Raw genomic sequence first — 13489 nt, 5'->3', positions numbered from 1 at the left:
GTGTTGTGTTACATTATCAGTTCTATTTATCTTTTTATTTTTGTCTTTTTTTTTTTTGTCTTTTTTATTTCCTCGTTATTCCTAGACATGTTTGATAACCATGGAACATAAAGTAAGTAATAAGTAAATGAATCTAAAATGTCTCATGTATGGTGTAAATTTTTGAAACTATATCATGCTTTATAAATTATGTTAATGTGAGAAAATTTAGTCTGATCACATAGGAAGCCTAAAGGCAGTCATTAAAAAAAAATCACCTTTTTTTCATAAACATAGTTTTCATGAAGGTCTATGAACATAATACAAAAGGCCAACACGATATCCAAAAGCATTTTTTGCGTTTAGTTTCTTAGACGGGAGATCAAATTGCTTTGCACTCAATGAGGATAAGGTTGATAATGATGTCTAAATATCCCAAGGACCTCGATGCCAACTATTGCCAAATAATTAAGATATTAACGATATATCAACCTACCCCTGCATACATCTAGCCCCGGCCTCCCTTACAGTGCGTCTAAAAATATTTTGGGATCATCAGCCATTATGATGAATTTTATTATTGGATTGTTATTGGGAACATTTCTGAGTATAAGGATAAAAAGCCAATAAACATGATCGATAATTAAGGTGTGTCCTTTAATACAATCTTCATTCTTCATGAATTTAGTACCATCGTAAACTACAAATAATTTGATATATAAAATCTTTCCTTTGTACATCATTCTACACAACAGTTCATATTACTTTTTATTATCAGAAGCATATTGATTTTCAACATCGTATACCCTATATAATTTTTTTCATTATTATGGATTTCAAAAAGCTTAAAACTCACTTCTTGAATTTTTTTCCCATGAAATCACCGGCTTTTGAAATAGATATTGATTTTCTAAGACATGTTCTAACTGTACTTTTAGTTCTTTTATTTTTTGTACGTTCATTGAAACACTTTTAAATGAAAAATTTACCTTATGTCTATATGTCAAAGTTATCATAATAATGATAATGATGATTAGTTACTCGATAATCTATAAACTTTATTTTTTTTTCATAATGGATCACAACGGTACCAGTATTTAGATAAACATTCACCGTGTTTTGTATACTTGTTCGTAGTTCTGGTAAAATATATTTGATTATATCACCTTCAATCATACGTTGATGAAATATAACATGAGTTCGTTAGTAACTTATACCTAACCCAGAAATCAGTATACTTTCATTCTCGGTGTCTTTGTAGTAATATAACCGGTTGATATTTCTTGAAGGTTCAAGCTCAAATTTGTCATAATGTTTATGAAGAATCTTATTCACTGAAAGCTGAACATGGAAATTATGGTCAAAACATTTTCTAAACTCTGCCCTCGTCTTAATGCTAGGTGTATAACAGTAGGGAAAAATTTTATTTTTGATTAACTTCTGGTACATTTTTCTGGATACTCAAATGTACGAATCACTTTTTCCAATATACCCAAGTCTCCAAAACTTTTTAACAATTCAGTTTTATTGAAAATCAGAGTTATATAAACTTCAGTTGTTTCAAATATACCAGTGAATTTTCTTATTTAATTTCTGCAATGAGCATATAAACTTGAATTAAATTATTTGGTTGATAATGCTTATGTACCATCCAAGAACAAAAAAATCATCGGTAATATCATCTCATGCAATATGAAACCTTTTAGGGTCAAATGCTTTTTTCTTTATGCATTATCATAAATCAAGAACAGGCTTCTATCTGTACTTGGCTGGGACATATTCTTTAAATTGAAAAACAAACCTTTTCATATATAAATAAACGTACATATAGATTGTGTGTAGATACGAAAAAAAATAGATATGAGTAATTCATTGTGCTGTGAAACCTTACTATTTGATAGCATTTGCTTTTTTGTTAATATGATAAGCGATTCATATTTTTCTTCTTATCGTTCCATTAATTCTTCTTTGCTTTCTTATCAGTCCATTAGTTTTTGGGATAATTGCATTTATCGCTTACAAAAGGCATTTAGTATCATCATAAACAGGTATTCTAAAGTGAATAACCATTCATGGATATCAGATTATAAGATTTACATTGGATTCTTTTCAATGACGTAATAATAAATAATGGACATAATACATGGCTACTTTACCGAAGCAATTTTTGCTTCAATGGTTATTTCTTAATATGTTGTTTGTCAAAACAGTGTGGAATTTGTGACTAGTCACTTGTGATATTTAGTTTCTTGAGATTGTACCAACCGTGTGTCACACGATCGCACATAGATTATTTTGTATATATTATGCTTGTATCTGCGCTCTTCCCTCGCAATAAAAAGAACCTGAATAATCATGTCTCCGGTTTTCCTCTGTAACATTGTCTGTCTTGTGAACATGAAAATGCCTGTTGCCTTGAGGTTTTGTATATAAAGGAGTGTTCTATAATAAAGTTACTCAGTTGATTGCTTCCTGCCTTTGAGTCGCAACCTTTCTCTCGGCCCGTCATATATATATATATATATATATATATATATATATATATATATATATATATATATATATATATATATATATATATATATATATATATATATATATATATGACGGGCCGAGAGAAAGGTTGTGACTCAAAGGCAGGAAGCAATCAACTGAGTAACTTTATTATAGAACACTCCTTTATATACAAAACCTCAAGGCAACAGGCATTTTCATATATATATATATATATATATATATATATATATATATATATATATATATATATATATATATATATATATATATGTATATATATATATATATATATATATATATATATATATATTTGGTGCGAGTGTAATTACATATATATATATATATATATATATATATATATACATGTGTGGGTGTGTGTGTGTATATATATATATACACACATATAATCATATGTATATATATATATATTAGGTGGTATATCTTAGCAATGCATGTGTGGCAACGGTTATACCCCTATTAGGGGATGAGCATCTTGGTGGAGTAATGAGAGCTTTGGGCGTGGAAGAAATGCCACCTTAAATCTCGGTAAAGTCACTAGTAGAAGGGTGACGGATTAGGTTTACGGCAATGGACAAATTATCTCTTCGGATTTTACTCCTGATGTCTGGCTTTTGAACTTGCTAGAATTAGTATAGAGTGGCAAGGTTCACTTGCCTTAGTTGGATAGGCACTGCACATCACAATGAACTGGCTATCCTCAGATGTATCAAACTAATGATTCCTCTCTGGATTTAGTCTGCCATGGAAAGAGAAGATGACGGAATGGAGCCCAGTACCGGGCGTACCGGGGTGCTAAGAGTCTCCTGGTTTATAAATACTAAAGAAAAATCTAAAATAAGTAATTGGAAGGCTAGAACCAGGAATCCGACAGGGAAGTTGCTGCAAGTGGAGAGTGAATTTATGAAATAAAGTTTGGATGTCTTGGCCCTAAGTTAAATACATTGTAAGGGGATTGGTAAGGAAACTTTAGACAAAGGGATATATATATATATATATATATATATATATATATATATATATATATATATATATATATATATATATATATATATATATATATTTAAATCTACTCAGGAAGATCAGATGGAGTTGGAAAAGAAAGGGTAAGAATGATGATATCACCAAGAGCAGAAAAGGCAATAACCGATTGGACAGCTGTAAATAGTAGATTGTTTCTAGCAAAGTTCAAATCAAAGCAGTGCAATATGAGTATTATAGTTTGCTATGCCCCAACAAATGATTCTCCTGAAGAAAGGAAAGATGAATACTATGAACTGCAGACGATAATAGAGGAGATATCTGAGTGAGATATGAAAGTTGTGATTAGTGACTTCAATGCTAAAGTTGGAAGATATAATCAAGGGCTAGAGAGTGTGATGGGTGTTGAGGGTCTTGACGAAATTGTAAATGGAAATGGCACATTTTTCATAAGTGTCTGTTCAGCAAACAATATCGGCATTAGAGGTACTCCTTATCAACACAAGAACATCCACAAGTAAACATTGACTTCACCATATGGAATTTAAAAAAAATCAGATAGATCGCTTTACCATTAATAAAACGAGAAGGAAGACTGAGAAATGTAAGAAGCTATAGAGGTGCAGATATTGGTAGTAATCACCAGCTCCTTATTACCACACTGAAATTAAAACTGAAAGCACCCAACAGAAAGATGGAGAGAATACCTAGGTTTCATACTAATAAGCTTTTAGAAGAAACACAAAGAGAAACATTTGCAATTGAATGTAAGAATCAATTTGCAGTCTTGGAAATTTCATGAGACGAAGAAGAGACAATTAATGAAGAATGGAGTGATATTAAGAACATATATCAGTCGGTTGGTTGTGAAGTCTACGGACACACAGTAACAAGGAGAAAGCCATTGATATCACATGATTCTTGAGATAACATAAAGAGGACAAAGACAGAAATTGATTGTTGAAAGCTTTCGAGCAAGTGAAGAGAATTAAAAGGTTACATCCCATACCCGCTATAGGTGATCCTTTTTCTGAGTTAGTAATTGATGTGGTAGGTCCCTTACCCAAAACTAAAAAAGGTTATGTATATTTACTATCATGGATAGAGTCTCTCGCTTTCCTGAAGCTATACCTATGAAGCGTATTATTTCCAAAGTTGTTTTAGAAAAATTAATGGATTTCTTTTCCAGGTATGGTCTACCTCGTGTAATTTAGACCGACTGTGGGACGAATTTCACGAGTATGGTATATAGGGGTAAGTCTGCTGAACTGGCCATTCAGCATATTACTAGCGTACTTTATCATCCAGAGAGTCAAGGAGTGGTGGAAGGGTTCCACCAGAACCTCAAGTCTGTCCTAAAGAAACATTGTTATGATCATGATAGTGACTGGGACAAGGCCCTTCCTTTTGCCCTCTTTGCTATCATGAATCATCCTAGCTCTTCCAATGGTGTAGCTCCTTTTGAGTTGGTATTTAGGCACTAGGTCCGTGGACCCTTGGAAATTGTTTTTGAAATGCTTAAGTCGAACCTGGAAGGAGGAAATAAATGTGAAAGGGATTGTGGTAGACTTGAAGGGAAGAATGGTTAGTACCTGAAAGTTTGCCAGAGAAAATTTGGAACGGTACCAGTCAGTAATGAAGAATAACTTTAACAAAAAGGTAAAGGTACGGTCGTTTGAACCTGGCGAGTTGGTTTTTGTGCTGAGTAAGCACCCAGATAGTTTTCTTGAACCAAGATATAAGGGCCCTTGGAAAGTTTTTAGGAAGCTGTTAGAGGTTAACTATGAAATTGAAGCTCTTGGTTTAAGCCGTAAATGTAGAATATTCCATGTTAATCGTTTGAAACCTTATATTGGTAAGCAAGGTGATCCATTAGCGATGGTATCCGAGCCTGTGTCTGTGGTATTGGATGTGTCTCCCGAGGACTCTGACGAGTTAGGGTGTCAGGGTCCTTCGGATGCATTGGGTAAAATTATGCAAAATTTGAAGATGTTAAAAAGTAGGTTAGAGCATTTAGATGTTAACAGACGGGAAGATGTACATAGTTTAATTTATTCCTTTTCAGATCTTTTTCAGGATACTCCAGGTAGGACAAACATTTTAAGTGATGCCATTGATGTAGGTTATGCAGAGTCCTTACCGGTTGATCCCCGTAAAGTGGGATTTGGTCAGTAAAGAGATAGAGTATATGTTGAAACATAACCTTACTCAACCATCAGTAAGTCCCTGTAGTTCTCCTATTGTATTAGTAAGGAAAGCAGATGGTATGTTTCGCATGTGTGTGGACTACCGTAAATTGAACACCCATACTAAAAATTATTCTTTTCTTCTCCCTCGTATTGATGATTGTCTGGATCGGATTGGTTCTGCTGAATTTATTTCTAAGTTGGAGCTTTTAAAGTGTTATTGGCAGGTTCCTTTGTCCGACCGAACTCGTGAAATATTCGCCTTTGTCCCTCCGTTGGGCCTATACGAATGTAAGGTTACGCCTTTTGGAATTAAAAATTACACATGTACTTTTCAACGTCTCATGAATAGGGTAATTTTTCGTTTGAAAGGAGTAGAAAATTATATTGATGACTTAGTATTATATAGTAATGACTGGGATACCCACATGCTAAAGTTAGGAAAGGTTTTTGAAGGCCTTAGGTCTGCAGGGTTAGTTGTTAATTTGGCTAAGTGTGAATTGGGTCAGGCCAAGGTTTGTTATCTGGGTCAAGAGGTTGGATTAGGTCAGGTGGCTCCGAAATAAGCTAATCTCGAGGCCATTATAAATTTTAAAAGGCCTGGTAATGTTAGAGAGGTAAGAGGAGTGCTGGGTATAACAGGTTATTACCGCAGATTTTTGCGTAATTACTCTGATCTTGCTCAGCCTCTTACTAGTTTATTCGAAAAAGGAAAAAAGTTCAGGTGGTCGGATCAGTGTGAAGAATCTTTTAATAAACTTAAATTAGTATTAATTACTAACCAAATTTTGACTTCCCCAGATTTTCAGAAGCCTTTTATTATAGCAGTAGATGCTAGTGACGTTGGCATTGGAGGTGTCCTCTTTCAGAGAAAGGAGGACGGTGTTCATCCTGTGTCCTACTATAGCAAAAAAAATCTTCTGACGGCTGAAAACCGTTACTCCACAATAGAAAAGGAAACTCTTTCTCTGGTCCAAGCTCTTAACTATTTCAAGCCATAAATGACAAATCTTTCTTTCCCGATTGAGATATGGACGGATCACAATCCACTGGTTTTCATCGAGCGGATGAAGGGAGAAAACCAGATTATTTTGCGCTGGGCCCCTTTTCTGCTGGAGTTCAATTTGATTGTAAAATATGTTAAAGGGACTGACAACAAAATTCCTGATACACTTTTTAGAATTTAGTGTACCAGCTTGATCCTTCTCATACGCCGCCCTTGCTTGTTTCTCCATTTAAGTTTGTATGAAAAAGTTTTATTAGTATGTAATTCTGTTTAAAATATAGGTTGGTAGATAAAGTTTAGGAGTTTTTCTTTAAGTGGTATACACTCTAGTGTTTTCTAAAGGTTCCCCTAAATTAATTATTGTTTTTTTCTTATATACTAAGATTTTGGTTTGTGTATTATATGTGTGACTTTTTGGGCTATGAAGCCGGTGTATTTTAGGTTACGGTAAAAGTCTGTGGGCGTACTGGTAAGTTTATTTAGGTTTATTTACGTCTATTTCCATAAAGTTGGAGAGTTTTGACGAAGTACGGTAATTTTAGATATTTAAAGCTCTTGGTTAGAATTTTTTTTTTAGGGGTACTTTCTGTTTGGTGTTAGGTTTATTATATATTAATATTGGTTCTTATTTTACAGGTACATTTCCATATATATATATATATATATATATATATATATATATATATATATATATATATATATATATATATATATATATATATATATAAAGATAATAATTTTTTTTTTTTTTTTTCCTTGGGAAGAAGGTATTATAGATTAAAGTAATTTTTTACTTGATTTCTATCAGCCTTGCATTTACATTTATTTGTTATGTAAAATTAGTGTAAATTTAAAGTTTTTTTTCTGTTGAAAAGCTGGTTTAACCTTCTCCCCGCTCATTTCAATTTATAAGTGTCTAGTTTAACGCTTTGTTTTCTTTTCCGTGTTTTCTGAGTCCTTGGATGGCAAGAAACACCGGTGTTCACCAGTGAGGAACTCATTTGCTAAAGTGACCGGTCGAGATCTAAGGTTTCCCGGACCTACTGTAGCTGCTGGTTAAATTGAGCCTTCTTGAGGATTGCGCCACCCACCGTAGACGGCTTTTTGCAGGTGCATTTCTGCCACCTGCGGTGTTTTGGTGTTCCTGCGTGTTCTCTTCTGGAATCTGCAGAGTCTACGCATTAAATCCTGGCTTTAGGGAGGACTCTGGAGAGGCGGCCCCGTCGACGCATCCTCGTCATGACCAGCTGTGGGAGCGTTAGAACTCGTGGTGATATACAGGGAGACAGTGGCCAGGTAGGAGCTTTTATTTCCCAATTTTATTGATTTGGGGCTATATTTCCCTTCCTTTGGTGAGGAGTCCTACGGATCTGTACTCCCTACAGTAGTAGTGTGCCTGTGGAACCGCTACCTTATTTGGAGCTGTGGGTATTGTTCTTCTCCAGCCTCAAAGAGTGTGAGCAAATTTATGCATTTAGTGTTTTGTTTTTTTGTTAGTTCTAAGGTTGTTTTTTTTCATTTGCCTCTCTCTCGTTGAAAGTGTGTTGTATTCCCATTGGGATGCTTAATCATTTGACTTTCTCGTTGAGAGTGTGTTCCCCATTGGGATATTTAATTATTTGACTCTCTCTCGCTAAGAGTGTGTTGTTTCCCGTTGGGGAGTATTTGTTAAACATTAATTGCTATTTGTTTAGTGTTAAGTTGATTAAATTGTTAGGTAGTCACAAGGTTGGCTTTTTCAGAAAAAATTGTTGTTAATAAATATTGTTGAGTTTTCCCAAGTGTTTTCGTTACTACTGGCCAATTTTACTACAGATAATGACACTATCACTGTCCTCCCTATTCGTACAATAAGAACTTACACCATGACCCGAAAAAGGGTCATGACACTAAGTATTCCAGTATTGATAGTGACGTCAAAAGAAAAGCCAGGAATGACTGGAGATTATATTTAAACAGTAACGCAGATGGGGCTGACAAAGCTATATATTCAGGAAGTGCCTATGTTGTCAGAATTATTAATAGAACTTTTAATGAAATCTCGACTGGGGCAAAGTAGAAGAAGCAAATACCCATCAAAAAGAGAGATGGTTCTGTTATAGAAACAGAAGATGAAGAAAGACAACGTTAGATGGAGCACTTTATTGTGGGTATGAATAGAGGATATGATGGGAATAATTTGATTGATATACCTGAAGCTCATGAAGCCCTTGATGTCCCGATGAATGAATTCAGTGTGTTTGAAGCCGAAGCAGTCCTCAAAAAAAATAAAGAGATGAAAAGCCCTGGATACGATGGAATAACTGCAAAAATTATACTGACCGAAAATGAAGAGACTCCGAGATTACTTAAAAGATTATTTTGTAGAAAGTGGCATGTATAGGCCAAACCTAATGAATGAGAGTTAGGAGTGTTGGTGAAAATAGAAGAAAAGGGAGACCTGACTGATTGCAATAATTACAGAGGTATTGCACTTATATCAATTTTATATAGTATGCTTACTCTACAAGACTGAAGAGAAAGATTGATGAAAAGCTGAGAGATGAACAAGCAGGATTTAGAAAAGGTAGAAGCAGGTCTTGCCAAATTTTCGTTTGGAGACATGTTGTACAGCAATGCGCAGAATATAGAAATCCCCTTTTGATGATATTTGTGGACTATAAAAAAGCTTTTGATAGTGTACACCTGCCAATTTTGTGAAGAGTCCTGCTTTATTATGATATTCCTCTCACATATGTAAACTTGATTAAGTCTGTTCATGAAAATAGAAAGCGCAAAGTTAATGTTAATGGAGTCTTATCAAATGAATTTCCTGTGAACAGAGGAGAACTCCAAGGGAATGGGTTGTCATCTATGTTGTTTATCTTCCTCCAGGATTTTGTAATGCGTAGAACACTCAGACATGGTGGCAAAGGATTGGACTGGATTGATGAAAGGAATTTAGCAGACCTAGGGTATCCAGATGATGCTGCCCTTATTAGCAGAACACTGCATGATCTGCAATGCTTGCTTATCAGAATGCACGAAATATCACACGTGGTTGGGTTGAAGATAATAGAAGAAAGACAGGGATAATGAGAACGGTGTATGCAATGTAAGATGAAATATCATGGGAAGGAGAAAGTATTATAAGGTAGAATCATTTAAGTATTTAGAATTTAGCAAAAGATTAAAAAAAAAGCAAATCAAACACTGTCTAGGTTGAGTAAAATTTGGAAATCAAATCCCCTAAAACTGAACAATCAGACTATATATCAGTTTAGTGAGATTGGTGTTACTCTATGGACATGAGTCATGGTGGGAAAATGAAACAATCTCAAAGATTTGAGAATAAAACCCTAAAAGGATATTGGAAGTTAAATGGCACGACAGGATTAAAAATGAAACTATAAGAGAGATTACCCGAGTACCATATTTGGAGGGATCATGATGAGGGGTAGATGGAGATGGTTTGAGCATGGTCTTCGAACTTCCCAAGAGAGAATAGTTTGCCAAATATTCAGCTGGGCTAAACAAGGCACTAGAGGAATCGGAAGACCCAGGCCTACATGGCTGGAGACTATGAAATGCAAAGTAGAGGATGAATGGAAATGTATTGAATTAAAAGCTCAAGATAGAGACGACTGGCGAAATCTAATCAATAAGCAGTAATAGGCGAATGTTCCCATGGTCTGGGAACCAAATTATAATATATATATATATATATATATATATATATATATATATATATATATATATATATATATATATATATATATATATATATATATATATATATATATATATATATATATATATATATATATATATATATATATATATATATATATATATAGGGGCTGGTAAACGATACAATCTCTGAAGATCCAAACTCAACTGTTTGTTATTATATCAAATCTGCTACACTTGGAAATATTAATACCCAAACTCTAAGACAATTATGTAACTCACAGACAGCAATATATAAAATACTGAATATCAAAAGGTCTCTCAAGTACACTCGAAACAAAATTAGTTGATTATTCTTAAGAATTATTCAAAACCAACTCTTACTTTGATACATTAACAGGATACGAGGGAGTATGGAATAATCACTAGTGATATAGATAATACAATCTTTACAAAAATGAATATATTCTATGTGAATTACAACACTTTGAAAGAATTTACATAAAAGAAATATATCAATCGAAATATTAAGTCTGATCAAAACTTAGAAAAAGACAAAAGAAATGATACACTCTGAAAATTATATAATCACTTGACTTGAATTAATAAATAAGCATAAAACCTTAGACTAAGAGAAAAGAAATAATTACACTCGGAAAATTATATAATCACTTCACTAAAAATATTAAATCTGAATAAAACTTAGACTAAGACAAAAGAAATAATTACACACTAATACTTAAACTCTTAAAGAACTTACATAAAGTAACTGATAAACTTACTAACTTCCCGGATTTTACTTGTGCAGGGCCAGTTACATAATTTACACAATGGTAACGCTCAACCAAACACAATAAATTTAAAATAATTTACGACTTCCTTCGTAATGTTCCACCACATTAAACCCGATATATGTCATAATTAAACTTAATCACTTTTGAGAGGACACACTAAACGCACTTGGAGAGAGAGAATAGGGGCAATTTGGCTCTTTCACAGGACAGCTGTTTCTCTTCTGTCCCACATATCCCTGGAGGTGCTTGTATATGAATTATCTACTTACAGAAGATTCTAGGACTAAGATCTGGAAGCTTGGGGGTTGGTCTAAGGCCATAAGGACGGCACATTTAGGAATTGCGTATTTTCCCACAAACATGACCCAATACTTCATGAAAATATAAAAAAAAAATTACATAAGCCCTTGTTCATATCTCGTATGGATTATATAGGACTCTTGAACAGATTACGTGAGACTTTGTAACAAAATATGCGAAATAAAAAGTTAATTCTTAAAAATAATATAAATTTACATATATTGACTTGAATGAAAAATACAATAAAATTAATGAAAAAATTCTTACGTAATCTATTACAAACTTATACCTACATGAGAGGAGCTAATTTTTAGAGCTGCCTATTCACATCAAATGCACATATATAAACAAATAATATACTTGAATCACATATTTACTCTACACTAGACCAGTTTTGTAAGATATATATATATATATATATATATATATATATATATATATATATATATATATATATATATATATATATATGTGTGTGTGTGTGTGTGTGTGTGTGTGTGTGTGTGAGGTCAGTTTTGAAAGCTCTGCATCAACCCTTTCTGCAACCTTGGAAGCTTGAGCTGCATCGGAGAAAGAAGAAGAACAGCGTGGATGAGTTCAGAAAATGTTTCATTGCTAAGAAAATAAAGGAGCATCGAGGCCACAATTTATCATAAGGAAAATCACCGCTACAAATGGAATTGAGTCCAAGATTAATGCAGATTCCATACCAGATTTCTACGGGACCGTGTAAGCTTCACAATGTGGTCAGCTTTGAACGAGTGACGGCGATCCTGAGGAACCGACGTCGATATGGCTACAAAGGATGAAATCGGGAGCTTCATGAAATTCTGTGAAGCCTTGTATATATATATATTTCAAAAAATCTAAAAAAGATTATCTATCTATTTTGTTGAATGTTTTCTAAATTTCCAAACATTTTTTATCATATTTCCACCATCCTAACCTTGATATTAAAGTGTAGTTCCAAAACTAAATATAGTCCTGAAGAAGAGTCTTAAAGTAATCCGAAACAATGAATGGAGAAAAGTAAATATATTTCTGCTGTTATACTGATAACTTTTTGCAGGAGGAGCTGTCCAAGGAGGAGCTGTCTTCGAATTCTGAATGCCGCTGAAACGTTTTCTATTCATTATATATATATATATATATATATATATATATATATATATATATATATATATATATATATATATATATATATATATATATATATATATATATATATATATATATATATATATATATATATAGAGAGAGAGAGAGAGAGAGAGAGAGAGAGAGAGAGAGAGAGAGAGAGAGAGAGAGAGAGAGAGAGAGAGAAGCAATGAGGTGTATTTTATTGAAAAAATATGGCACTGACATGGTATATCATAACCTACAAAACAAATTTCTAAAGAGATCTTATTATTATTATTATTATTATTATTATTATTATTGTGGTTGTTGTTGTTTTCACTTTTACTACTATGGTTGTTATTATCTTTATGAATATTATCATTATTATTATTAATAATATTACAATATTAAGGGTTATAATATTCTTGTAATTGCTATTTTCTATCTTCCTCTTTTACCAGCCATTACTTGCATCGTTTTATTGAATATTTGAATTCTACAGTGAAGTCTTGTGACCGACTTAAGTCTACTTTACTCATTTTATACACCTGAGATATTTTGGTTTGAAAACTAACAATTTTCATAAACTATGAAATATCGTTTGTGTCATACTGAAGCAATGGAGTCTTATTTTATGTTCTAAAATATTTTCTTTCGTCATTCCCCGACTCGTTGCTAATTAGTAAAGGAATATATCATGATGTAATTTTTACTTTGAATATTTATCAAGGTATCACAAAAGGATCAAAAATATGTTAACGAGATTTTGGAGAATATATTCCAATATTTCTTTTTTCCACCGGCTGCTTGATTATCCACAAAAAATACTTATCATCTATAATCCCTTTGCACAATCTGTCCTGTTATTTCCAACGACTTAACACCAGAAATCCCAGCTTACCTCTGGTACTGATTTGATT

Source organism: Palaemon carinicauda, chromosome 17 (assembly GCF_036898095.1).
Source record: "Palaemon carinicauda isolate YSFRI2023 chromosome 17, ASM3689809v2, whole genome shotgun sequence".
NCBI classification, from domain to species: Eukaryota; Metazoa; Arthropoda; class Malacostraca; order Decapoda; family Palaemonidae; genus Palaemon; species Palaemon carinicauda.
This window is presented reverse-complemented; position numbering follows the sequence as displayed.